Below are 12,553 nucleotides of genomic sequence, written 5' to 3'. Positions count from 1 at the left end.
AGAGGAAGAGCCCTGGCACTGACCAATGCATGAGGCTGATGAGAAGTGATCTGGGCAGGTCATTCAGAAAATCTGGTTTGCTGGCCTGGGAAGGACATAATCACCTTGACCTGATGTTATCTGGGGGGCTGTGAGACTGGAGGCAGTGAAATGGGCAGGCAAGCAGGAGCCTCTGGCTCAGAGTCAAGCCTTGGGCTCCCAAGGAGGGGTGATTTTTGTGGGAGAGGGGATGTGATTTGCCTGGGCTGAAGAGGGATGCAAGGGGTTAGAGGAGAGCTGACGTGAGGCTGAGCACTGGCTGAGCTGAGTCTGCTTTAGGCTGGCTTAACTTCACCTATGTCCTCTCTGTTGCTGGGTGCAGTAGTTTTCAGATCTGTTTCTAAGCATGTTGTTTTAATGGGGTTGGTTCTTCAACTCCCCCCCCAATGAAATTTCATAAAAATCTGTACTTTTTAAGAAAAGTTTCAGTTTTTATCTGGGATACACACCTTTGAAACTATAGGTTAACGTACCATAGACCCTGGCTGGGCAAGGATGAGGCTCTGGACATCACTGTGCAGTGAGGTGGTCCCAAATCCCACAAGATCCCAAAATGTGCATCTCTGTGGGAACTAGGCAGCTAGCTCTTGATGAGCTGAGTTGAACTGACTTTCCCAAAGGTTCTGGGACATGGAAGATAGAGGACTCCAAATCTCCCAGGCAGTTTTAAAGCACCAAAGCATCTTGTCTCCTCCGTTAGTCTACATTAAAACAGACAACAAACTCACAGTACCCATTAGCATAAAACCTTGCTTGTGTTGGTTGCTTTAACACTGAAATTGGTGTACTTCTAGGTTAGTCACAAAAATGGCTTGGTTTATTATTATTTTCAATTACATTCTTATTTTTAGATGGCAATGCCATGAATGGGAGGGACCTGCTGAATACACAGCTATTGCCTTTCTTTGTGGAGAGATTATGTTTTGTTGTGCTTGCAAAAATGACTTCTGCTGCCATGTGTTGCCCTTTAAAAGCAAAAGAATAATAAATGAGAAACAACAAGAACAAGCATCTCAGATATGGTACCTATTTGGAAGGAAAAATCAGGTTTGGTTATGTGTGCATTGTTCAATTTATTTTATATTAATTTTGGTGGGGTTTTTTTTTGTGTGTGTAGCCTGATTAGTTCCACATGTTTTCCCCTAAGGTTTGGACCGTAAAACTGCTTGTCTGAGTCATCAACTAGATAAATAATTGGCGAAATCAAGGACTCATCTCCTAAATCGTTCCCCAGTTGCTTCTGGCCCTAACAGAGCTTGGTTGCTTGTGTGTTCGAGTCAGCTGTGTTTAGTCCCCAGTCTCGGCTTTCACTGGCCCCGGGAGACCAACAAACTGCCGATTACGGAGCCTCGCATCAGCTTGTCTTGGCACATCTGCTGGAAGAATGCAGGGAGCCGCTGGGGATCATGGTCAGGGCTGGTATTTATAGCCAGGGCGGAGGAGCCTTCCCGAAACGGGCACCCTGGAGTGCACACCTGGCAGCTGTGCCACCCCTCCTGTGAGGGGCTGGCGTGATCTCCTGCGTGGAGGTGGTGGGGCTTCTCCTTCATGGTGGGTTTCCCGAGCCAGCGGCTCAGGAGGTGCTGATCTGCCACACAGGGGTGCCTGGGGATGCCACAGCGGGCTCTGAGATCTCACAGGCTGATCCTGAAATCCCAGCATCCTTGTCTTCTCCAACAGCAGGTGTCAGTCCCGGGTTCAGTAAGTATAACCATGCTCCTGGGTCCTGCAGAGTAGCCCACACGATGGGAAATGAGAAACATGGGTACAGCCCCCCTCTTTGCTGGGGTCCAGCCATGGGTGAATGCTGGGAGATTTGAGATGGACATGTACCTGCTTCTTCATATGTGGTGGTTGTCTGGTTTCTGAGAGAGGCATGAATCCCTCTACTTGATAAGAGAGATGTTGGACTTCAGTTCTTCTGTCCCAGTGGCTTGGAATATTTTTTTAGGGGTGCCACTTGTGTCTTGTGGAAATCAGATTCAAAATGTAACACCCCCCCCCAGTTGGAGAAGTTGTACTTGGAATGTAAAAGGAGCTGAACTGGATGGTCTCTTGTCTGGATATGTTGGTTTTGTTGTTTTTTTTCTGGGGGGAGGGAGTATGATTGCAGTTTAAAATGAAAGAAAGCCCCAAAAGCAGGATGAGAGAACAGCTCAGTGGTGATTTCTGAGCTTAAGGAAAAACAGTGTAAATCTGGAACAGGCCCACTGTCTTCAGAGCCGGCTCCAGGCTTCTCAGCAGGAGAGTCACAGTTTCTGCTGAATTGGAAAAATAAAGCAGCCCAAATGCCTCTCGTGAGAGGTCCTGGCCCCTTGGCTTGAGTCAGGCGTGTTTGGAGCAAACCTAATACCTTGGGAGGGATGCCACTGAGCCCCAAGGAGGTCGCTGGGGATGGGGGAAGCAGAACCCTCCCCTCCTTTGGATGGCACTGAGGAGTTAAAGGTAAGTGAAGTTGAAGGAGAATGAATAGATTATTCTTTGCTGGAAAAAAAGGTCATGTTAACACACCGAAATGTGTGATGGTGACACCCATGAAAGTTAAATCAGCTCATTGAGTTACAGCTGAACAAATCTGTGTGCTTTTGTGTACATTCCCCAGTAGGATTTGAGCTACTGTGGCTTTTGTGGTGGCAGTTTTGGACATGGGCATCCAGAGCCCACTCGAGTCCTAGTTTGACTGGTGCCTGGTTCAGATGGTGGGTGCAGACTCTGCTGACAGCATGGACACCTGCTGACAGGTGTCCATGTCAGCATGGACTCTGCTGACAGCATGGACACGTCTTATTTTCTTTTTTCTTATCAAGATTTTGCTACTGGAAGAATGGTTTCCAAAGGCAGCACAGTGTGTACCATGGGGCTGGAGTGGGGAGCTTCACCCCAGTTCTGAGGGTGTCTGGGGGCTCCCAAGAGCTCATCAGCCATTCTGTGCAAGGGGAAAAGAGCTGAGCCAACCCCTTTGCTGATGGATATTTGCCATGCAAATGGTTAACTAGCCTGGCAAACCAACTTGGAGACAGACACCAGGTCTCATTCTTTTCCCTAACCATCTTGCACTTAATAGAGGCTTTTTTCCCCCGTCCCTGCCCTCTTAACATTTGGATTTGGGTTTAGGTCTAGCTTTTGAAGAGAACAAATCTTTTCTCTGTGGCTGCTCAGCCCCTTCAGCTCTTCCAGCTCAGGAAGAATGGGGCTGTTTCCTGGTCTCCTTGTGGTGCTACAGGGTCCCTCCACATACAGTGATCGTGTGGTGGTGGAGAAGGGTAGAAAGAAACAGAGGACTGGAAGAAGCATTTCAGCAGTCAATGCAATTACATGTTAAAGTTTGCCAGTTATCAGTGTGTTGAGCATTTTGCATCATTATAAGATTTTTAGGAGTCCCAATGCAGATTTTCTGTATTTTGTTTCTTGAGATTTGTGTGTGTTTTTTTTTCTTGTAGAAAGAAAACTTGCCCAGCATTTTACTGCACGCATTTATGCCCTTTTTTTAAATATACAGTGGAAACAAGCATCTGAAATCATTCTTCTCCTTCTGACAGCAACATCTGTAAAACCTTAATGCTGGAAGGAGGCAGGAACCAAGAGATTTATAACCCCCTGCTGAAATATTGGAACGACCTTATTTCCCGGCAATTAGCTTTGCTCAAAACATTTTTGTTTCCTATTAGAAGCAATCTACCAACATTTACATTGATGTGTTTAATAGTTGTTGGCCATCTCTGAATTCAAGCAGGCAAGGCAGGAGGGAAGGGGAGGAACACGCTTTGTAAACCGTGAGAGTATTTGTGTTGCTTCATATGTTGTGTGTACTGATAGCAGTGAAAACATCCATCGTGCTATGCTCTAGAACAGGGAATGACATCTCTTGGGAAAGGGAAGAGAACTGGTGTTTGGCCAAAGCTTCTCTACCACTGCAGTATACCAGGAGTAGCTCCAGTGTCTTTGGGGGAGAGTGGATCTTGATTCAGCTGAAGCTCTTGAGCAGTGGAAAGGTGAGAAGAGGAAGGAGCAGCACCTACATGCAAGCTGCTGTAGGAATGAGTAAGGTCAAGTGGTCATGAGTTAGTTAAGGAGGGGGTGGATGGATGGATCATCATCCTTTTCCAGGATCATCATCCTTCTCCAGGATGCATCCATCTCCAGCAGAGACAGCAGCTCCTGAGACCTCTGCGGGGCAGTCTGGGAGAGCAGTGTTCTGTAGGACCCCTCAGCAAGAACTAGATTTTTTGCTTAGGTGGCTGACTTTGGGGTTTTTTTTAGTATGTTGATGTAATGGGATGAAACTGAGAATCAGATATTTTAGGTCGAGTTGCAACATGAGGAAAGCCTAATGTCTGAATGCATTGATAGCCTGGGTTGGAAGCAGCAGCAAGTACTGTGGCAGTATTGTCTTGTAGGAGCAGAGGAAAGAAATGCCTATTTTCTCCTTGGCTTTGAGATCAGGAAGATTAATGTGTATCTAGATGAGGTTCCGAGCGGATCTGGAAAAGATGAATGGTTTAATTGTTGAAAAAACGCAGTTTTAGGGATGTTGAAACAAAGTTGAACTTGAAATATTGGGGATGTTTAAGGACAGTGTCTTGTTTCTTTGTTTTGAAATTAACGTGCCTTGAAAATGGAAAGAACAAAAAAAGACAATTTAGGATATTGTTAACTGGCTGTGGGACGTCCCTGTAATGGGCAGCATGGAGGAGAAGCTTCTTGGGTAAATGCCATAGCCCTGCAGGTGATAGATGATCATCCTTGGCATTCCACAGGCTTTTGTTGTCTATTTGCTTTCTGGAGGTTTCCTTCACCATGAGGTATCATTTTGGATGTTTGCTCCAGGATGGACAGCAGATGGTGTCAACTCAGTTTTGTTTAACTCATAGATGATTCACTCACTTTGGCTGAAAATGAGCTTTTCCTGGCCCAGTTGCTCTTCCAGCTATGCCCCAGTTCCCCATCCCTTATGCTGTGTGGTTGTAGCTGTTTTATAGGGCCGAGCTGTTGGCTGGATAACCAAATGGTCTGGGTTAAAAACTAATCCCTTTTGGAGGTGTGGCAGTGAACCGTAGCCTGGAGCTGCAGGCGCTGAGGATGGTAACTTCTCAATCTGGCTTTGCTTTGGGAGCCAAGGCTTTATACATTTGTACATGAATATTCAGCCATTCAGATGATCTCTCTCCAATGGCTGATTGCTTCTGCAGTCCTGTACATGCTGACATAGCACTGACTAGCAAAACTAGAGATGCACTGCAGGAAAAGAGAGTCTTTTGACAACCTTGGAGAGCAAAGATGTGTGCCCCAAAGAGGCAGTGGTTACCTGCCCTTTCTGCTGCCCTGGGGACACTGGTTGGGTTTTCAGTGGGGTTTGGGGCACTTCTGCTGAATCTGATTAGTGGGGAGCTGAGGCTCGATATATCTCTCTTTGTGGTATCACATCCAACTCCACCTGACCCATGAGTCTTCATGGATGGCTGGAACATGACAACACAAGCTGAAGACTGGGACATCAAGCCTCCATTGATGTATGGAGACACTAGGGGCTGAGATGAACACACCTCTCCTGCTCTTTGCTACAGGCTCGCTGCAATGCCTGCTGTGGAGGGAGAGTGCTGCTGTCAGTCATCAGCCTGTCTCACTCCAGGCATTCCTGGCACAAGTCTCTTCAGGTTTGCCTCTTTGTGCACAGTCTGATAATTCCTCCTCCGAGGAGTTTATTTGTCTTTCCTTTTCTTTCTGAGGGGCTGGGGCAGCTCCCTCCTCCCCGTCCTACCTTCCTGAGACACAGGCTGAAAAAATCACCCTGCTCTTCAGCTGCAGGCAGGGTCCTTGGAACATACCTTGGGCTGTCCTGCCCAGCCAGCTCCCTGCACCAGTAGGAAAACCATACTCAAGCACCAGCAGGAGTTGGTTCCCCCAGAAAGGGATAAACTGGCCACGGACCAACTTACGCTACTTTAAGCAGCAGAAGGTGAAGGGCTGAAGCCAGTTAATGTAGCAGGTGGTGAGAGGCAAAAGGTCAAGGGAGTTTCACGGTGGAGGTTGGCCCTTTTCTGAAAGGGACAAGTTGCCTTAAGAGCCTCTCTAATATATCTTTCCCTGTGGACTTATTTTCCTAGTACCCACCCCAGACCGACTACTTAACCCCAACACTGTTTAAGGGGGTAGAGGAGCAGCAGGGAGGCTTTTTCCCTGATTACCAGGTCTGTACATTCCCTGTCATCCCCCAGACTGTGAGTGTTGTCCCTGTGCTGTGCTGCTGGTACCACAAGGGCAGTGGGAGGACCAAGCCAAGGTTGGATTGGGCTCTGGCAGGTTGTTTGGTTTGGCCCTTGTTCCCAGAGCATCATCTGGTCACAAGTGATATGTAGCCAGGAGAAACAAAGCAGAGATGCAAACTGCTGCCCACTCTTAAATAGCTGGTAATATTTGGGGAAGATGATGTGTTCAGTTCATACATGGCACCAAGGATTCAGCCCATGCAAAGCTGTTTTGCTTGCAGGTGGCCTGGGACAGCTTCCACATGTCCCCTTGGAGGTGGAGGGTGTCCTGCCTCACTCCTCATCTGCTGGACAAAGAGGCTTTTCAGTAGTGGAGATACCATAATTCAACTATGTATTTTAGCTGAAGGATGTTGCTCTGTGCTTTGGGGGTTCTTTTGTGCCAGAAACTGTCACACAATGTGTGGGAACATCCCCTTTCCCTTTTCCTGAAGGACAGGTTTCTTTTCACCTCCCAGCTGCAGGCAGGCTCAGCACACAGATTTATTTGGGGCCAGGGATGTGTGTGTGCATGTGTTTATTTTATTTTTTTTTTTTTTGAAAGAACAGTGTTGTGGCGGCCAACAGCTAATCCTAAATTTGGGATACCTGACATGGTAATAAGAAAACAAACCCTCCTGCACTTAAAATGAGTGACAGGCCAGGTTTGGCCCCAGCAACCTTCAGAACTAGTTTGACCTTGCAACCAGATCTCCTGGGCTGACTGACAGCTTTTTATGGTCGCATTAGGGCTGAGCTGACCTTGTTTATCTGGGGATTCACCTGGGAGACAGCAGACATGTCCAGGGATATTAAGTCTCAAGCTGAAAATGTTTGCTCAGGTATTAGGGGGAGAGTTAATTTAGACTGAATACCTGAATACCTCCAATGTGGCACCAGCCACTGCTCCGGGGACACTGTGCCCCTCGGCCGATGACAGTTGGTTTAGACTTTCTTTAGAATTTGGAGTCTACCTCAAGTGGAGCAATGCAGAGCCCTTCACCTCTCTCTGAATTTCCCTTCACACTTAATATTTTTGGGCTTTTGGTAAAATGGAGCCCAGGTGAAGGCGCAGGTCAATCTTTTGCAAAGGGGGGGTCTTGCTGCTGGCACCAGAAGTGTGTTGGATTGAGTGGACTAACTTTTGTTTTATAAAATACGATGCATGAGAGCTGCCATCTGTCCCAAGCAGCTGTGTGGTTGGTATCCCCTTCATCTGATACCCACCAAGTCCTTCCTTTCCATGCAGGGTGATGTACTTCCCTTGCTGCAGTGACTCAGGAGAAGGCTAAGGACTAGCAGTGCTTCCTCTTCACTTGTGTGGACTCACAATGAGAGGTCCAAACCCTGGAGCTGCCCTCCTCCTGCACTCTGAGGATAGGCAAAAAAGGGTACCCAACAGCTGGTGCTCTGCACTGTCTGCCCTTATCTACACATTTGGGACCATCCAAGGGATGCTGCCTCAAGCCTGATCCATGCTGCTGTCACCTGGGGAGCTGAATCACCCAGCAGAATGATTTCATCTGCAGTGTGATTGGTTGCAGCCCCTGATTAATACCAGCACACACACACTCTGGGCAGGTGGTACAGCCCTGGTGCAGGGGGAGAGGATTCTAGATTCAGTGAGATCTTGGGATTTAATTTTTTAAAATTAATTCTTTGGGCTTTCAGGCAACTAACAGCCCTCAGTGCGAGAATGACTGTGTGGGTGGTCCTGGCTGCATCCCATCTCTGGGTAGGACCAAGTACTGCTGTTTCCTGGGGTCGGGCAGGCACCTTCACTGCTGGGATTCCCCAGGTTTTCCTCATCTGCTTTTCATGTTGAATCACTGCCAATCCCACTGTTTCAGATTCCTCTGGAAAGCTTCTTTTCCCTCCACTGGGACCATAATAACTTGTCAGAAGTGAAGGTTTCATGTGCCAGCATCCTATATGTGGGGGTGTGGTCTCTGATGGATGGGGTTGGGTTTATGGCAGAGTGGCTTGGGGGAAATCTGAAGCTGATTCTTGGTAACAACACACGTGTCCGTAGTGTGACATCCCTTGCAGATGGAACCCTTCCCTGGTGTTGTAGGAAAGCTTTTATTTAGTTATTTCCTTCCCATTTTCCATTCTGGTATTGCCTGGTATCACTCTCTGCATTTCTTCTGCTCAGGTTTCACCTCTGCCCTCCCTCTCCCCTCAAGATGCCTGTTTGAGAACGTTGGAGTAATTGCTCGCTCACTGTACTGCTGGCTTTCACCTTGGCACTGGATTTTTGGGCCCCAGCCAAGGTGAGAAGTTAAAATGCCTGTCTGGTGTGAGAGAGGCAACCTTGTCAGGATTCTCCCAGAAGCAGTAGAAGCTGAAATCCCCAGGGAGGAAGGCCTGAAAGCAGCTTTCTCTGCAGTTTGTGGAGGGATGGCAAAGAATGCTTTTCTTTGACATTCTCATAGTTTCTGAAATTTTGAGATCAGATGGGACAATTTTAAATCCCTCGTTGTAGGCTTGACTTCATTCAAATATCACATGTGCTCAAGTATAAAGTGAGCTGCTGCTCTGCAAAGGGACAAGCAGCAGCCAGCCACTGAGCATCCTGTCTGTGCACAGCATGAGAGCTGTGTTCCTTTCCTCTGCATTGTTTCTGTCCAGCTCAGGGTCTCAGGTCCTCAAGGAGTCTCCCCTGGGATACCTGGAGACCCTCTCCTGAGGTCCCCAATACCCCCATGGTCACAGACACTGCCCAGATAGAAAAGGGAGGAAGGCACAGATGAAGAGCACCCAGGGAAGACTAGCAGGTGGTTGTGCATCCCACAGCTGGAGAAGGAGAAAGAAGCTCACTGGGTTATGCAAGTGCTCCAAATCTTGAATATTTATGTTTTTTCCTGACCCACCCTGCTTTGCCTTCCTCTGTGTCAAGGTCTGGCAGGTCTCTAAAACCAACAAGTTCCCATGGGCAGGAAAAGCCCTTTGTACTAACCTGGGAAGGATGTCCATGCTAACTGCTGTTCCTACACATTCCTCCTGGGAGCTGGTTGGAAACATAAGCTGAAAGTGCCCTCTGGATGTGTGGATCCTCAGCACAGCATGGGCCCTGTTCTTGGTCCCTCCTGAACTAGTCCACCATTAGAAATGAGCCCAGCAAAGAGGGGAAGCATTGAAGCAGTTTGGCCTGGAGGGCTGGAAATGCGGCTGCCGCAGCATGAAGCCTCCCTGTGCCGGGGGAGGCTGGGATCCTGCTGCTGAACTATTTATTTAAGAAAAAAAATATTATCATTTCAGGCGTTGGCAGCATGGGGTGTATCAGCCATTGTATCAAAGATGTGGTTTTAATGCACTTTCCTCCGCTTAAATGCTATTTGCCTTCTCCTTCAGGCAATTGAATTTAAGAAAACTCTGGTTGCCCAGGTTTTGTTGAACAAATTGGCCCCTCCACACACAATTCCCAGGAGGAGCCAGCTCTGCAGAAACTCTGGGAGCTGTCACTTCAGTGCATGGCTGGGATGGGCTGAACGGATTACCCAGCTCTGCATCGTCTGCTCTTTTATCTGTCTCAAAGCAACGGGAAGCCAGGAATAACCCCTCGGGGTTCCTCTGAGCCCGGCGGTTTCTGGAGCCCGGGGTCAGATGACTGTTATTGTAGCTAAAGGTGTTTAACCCCAATTGATTTTGACAAGCCCTATTAGCGAATCCCACAATTACTTATTGGGTTTGGAGAGGAACGTTGTCGATTTAAAGCTGGAGGCTCTAACCTGAATGCTGCTGACAGGATGCAGTAGGTACCGAAGCTGCTTCTGCAGGAGTCAGTGGGAAAACTCCCCGTCAATCTTCAGGGCCAAATCCTGACCCTTCCCCAGGGCCCAGCAGTCCTCAGGGGTGTCAGAGTCATCCCAGGAGAGCGAAGGGTTGGAAAAAGATGTATGAAGCCTCCTACTCCGCTAAGCACAGAGCATCCCAGGAGCAACCCTGGGTTGGGCTTAAAGCCCAGGAGACTTGTTTGTAGCACAGCTGCCTGCATCCCAGCCCTGGGGAATGGTGCAGGAGCCATGGAACCTGGTGCAAAGCATAGGAGAGTCCCCATAAAACTGCTGAGAGCAGGATGAGGGTTGTTTCTGCTCCCCTTCAAAACTGGTCTGTTCCCTAGCCGGGTGCTGGCTTGTGGAGAAGGGAGCTGAGGGCGTCTGGTACCGGTGGCTGCATGAGTGGAGGGAGATTGCTCAGCATCTTTGCGTGCTTGGAACCAATGTTTATCCCATGGGATTGAGTTCAGAGCCCCAAAGCCCTGCAGGCTGGAGCCACTGCTGGGCAGGGAGAGAAACTGCACGGAGACTTGTGTCTGCAAGAACTACCAAGCGATGAGTTCTCTGAGGCTCGTATCCCAAAAACGCCTGAGGTCATTTGGATGTGAATGGGAGTGATGTGCCTAAGTAGTCTCAGAGGATCTGAACTTAACAGCACTGCTGAATTTTTACTATTTTTTTTTAAATAATGCAGTAACTGGGGAAATAAAAGCGTGACCTAAGGAAGGCAATCACTGCATTAGTCTAACATTTAAATGAAGCACTGTGCTGTGTTGCTCTGCAGGTCAGATGTAGGTGTTTGTAGCTGGTGGGCAGCAGCCTGCCCGTCACCCATCCCGGGGCAGAGAAGCGCAGCCATCGCACGTGCAAATACAGGTTAGCCCAGGAATTGCTTTCGGGCAGCAGAACAAACAGCCTCCTGGAAGCCGTGCAAGTTTCACACTTGCTTTTGCTTCTTGGTTGCTTAGGGAGGGGAGTCACCCGCTCAGGGAAAACAAACAGCCGGCATCGCCTGCCTGGCCGGGGGATCGCGCGGGTTTTACTCGAGCCCAGCGAGCGACTGGAGCTGCCGTGAGACTGCGCCGAGTCCTCTGGAAGGTTTTGTAACGAACGCCTTGTAAAACGCAAATATTTGAATAGCGACGTTCAGGACTAATGTGCCAGGTCGAGGAGCAACTGCTCGTGTTTTTTGAAACTTAAGGGTGAACTTCAGGATTTTTCAGAAACAAAAGCATTGAATACACTATTTGCGTACTCGTCCCTCAGTTAATGGACAGGATTATGAGCCATTTATTTAACAAAGAGACCCTAGTTAATCAGCAGTCTATTTACTGTTTCTTCATCATTTGGCAGCAATTCATAACTATGTCTTGTTTTTCATTATGGGCACAATTGCTTTAAGTGTGCTTGTTCCCCATGTACCATCTCTGAAATTTATTTTCACTTTGAAAACTGCTCATATTCTTCCAAGTAAAGGACCTTATTTAAATGGAAAATATTTCTTTCAGACGATTGCTTTCAAAAGAACCAGTTCCTTGTCCTGTTTTGGGTTATTAAATTGTTTGTTTTATTGCAGGCTTTTTTAGCTCAGCCTCCAGAAACCTGGGCAACGGAGGAGGCTGCTCTGAGTGTTGGAAAGCGCTTGGGGTCGACTTTGGTGATCGACGTCCTGTGTAACCTGGGTCAAGTCGCCGAACACCTAATGGTAAGGAGGCTTTTTATGCTGATTTTGGGAGGTTGTTAGTTGTCTGGCAATGTGTCTCTGGTCTCTCTGCCTGTCTGTGGGGTGTGAAGAAAAGCTGAAGGAGCTGTGCTGCTCCCAGCCTCACCAGCCTGCTCTTGACTCTGGTGAGGTCCCAGCCTGACCAAAGGGACTCCACAGTGGAGCTCATTGACCTCCATCACAGGAGATCTCATGCCCCAACCTGCTCCACTGGCGTTGGGGTTTTCACCTGGAGATCCCAAAACCAAGGTGCTTGCATCCCTCCATGGGCACAGAAGTCACTTCTCCTTCTCTGGGTGCTTTTTTGATCTCAGGACTCTTGATTTTGTAGTCCTGTGAGGAGAATGGGGCTTTGCCTGCTCCCAGTGCCAGGCAGGCAAGAGAGCTGAGGCAGCAGCATGGCCAGGGAGCCATTTGTGGGGTGCTCAGTAACATCCCAGCCATTCCTGGGGTGCTCAGTGCCAACTTGAATCAGGCCATTAGTGACCTGCAAAGATTTGTCATTATCTCTTCTCCCATCAACCACAATATTTAAGGGAATGATGATATCAATGAGAAAACTCCTGGTGATGTCTGGAACAGAAACAAATTACTTTCCCACTAGGGAAAGGTCATCTGTGAAATTTTATGGACAGTGCCCCCACTTGCTAAACACCCCCTTCACCCGGCTTTTTTTTTAATTTTATTATTTTTTTTTTGTGTGTGTAATTGCGTGTCAGACCAAGTGCACTCAGAATGTGAGCAGGGTCTGATACAAGGAGGGTGAA

The sequence above is a fragment of the Neopelma chrysocephalum genome, unplaced genomic scaffold (genome assembly GCF_003984885.1).
Source record: "Neopelma chrysocephalum unplaced genomic scaffold, ASM398488v2 Primary Assembly neopelma1_64, whole genome shotgun sequence".
Lineage (NCBI taxonomy): Eukaryota > Metazoa > Chordata > Aves > Passeriformes > Pipridae > Neopelma > Neopelma chrysocephalum.
Note: the sequence above shows the minus strand (reverse complement) of the source record.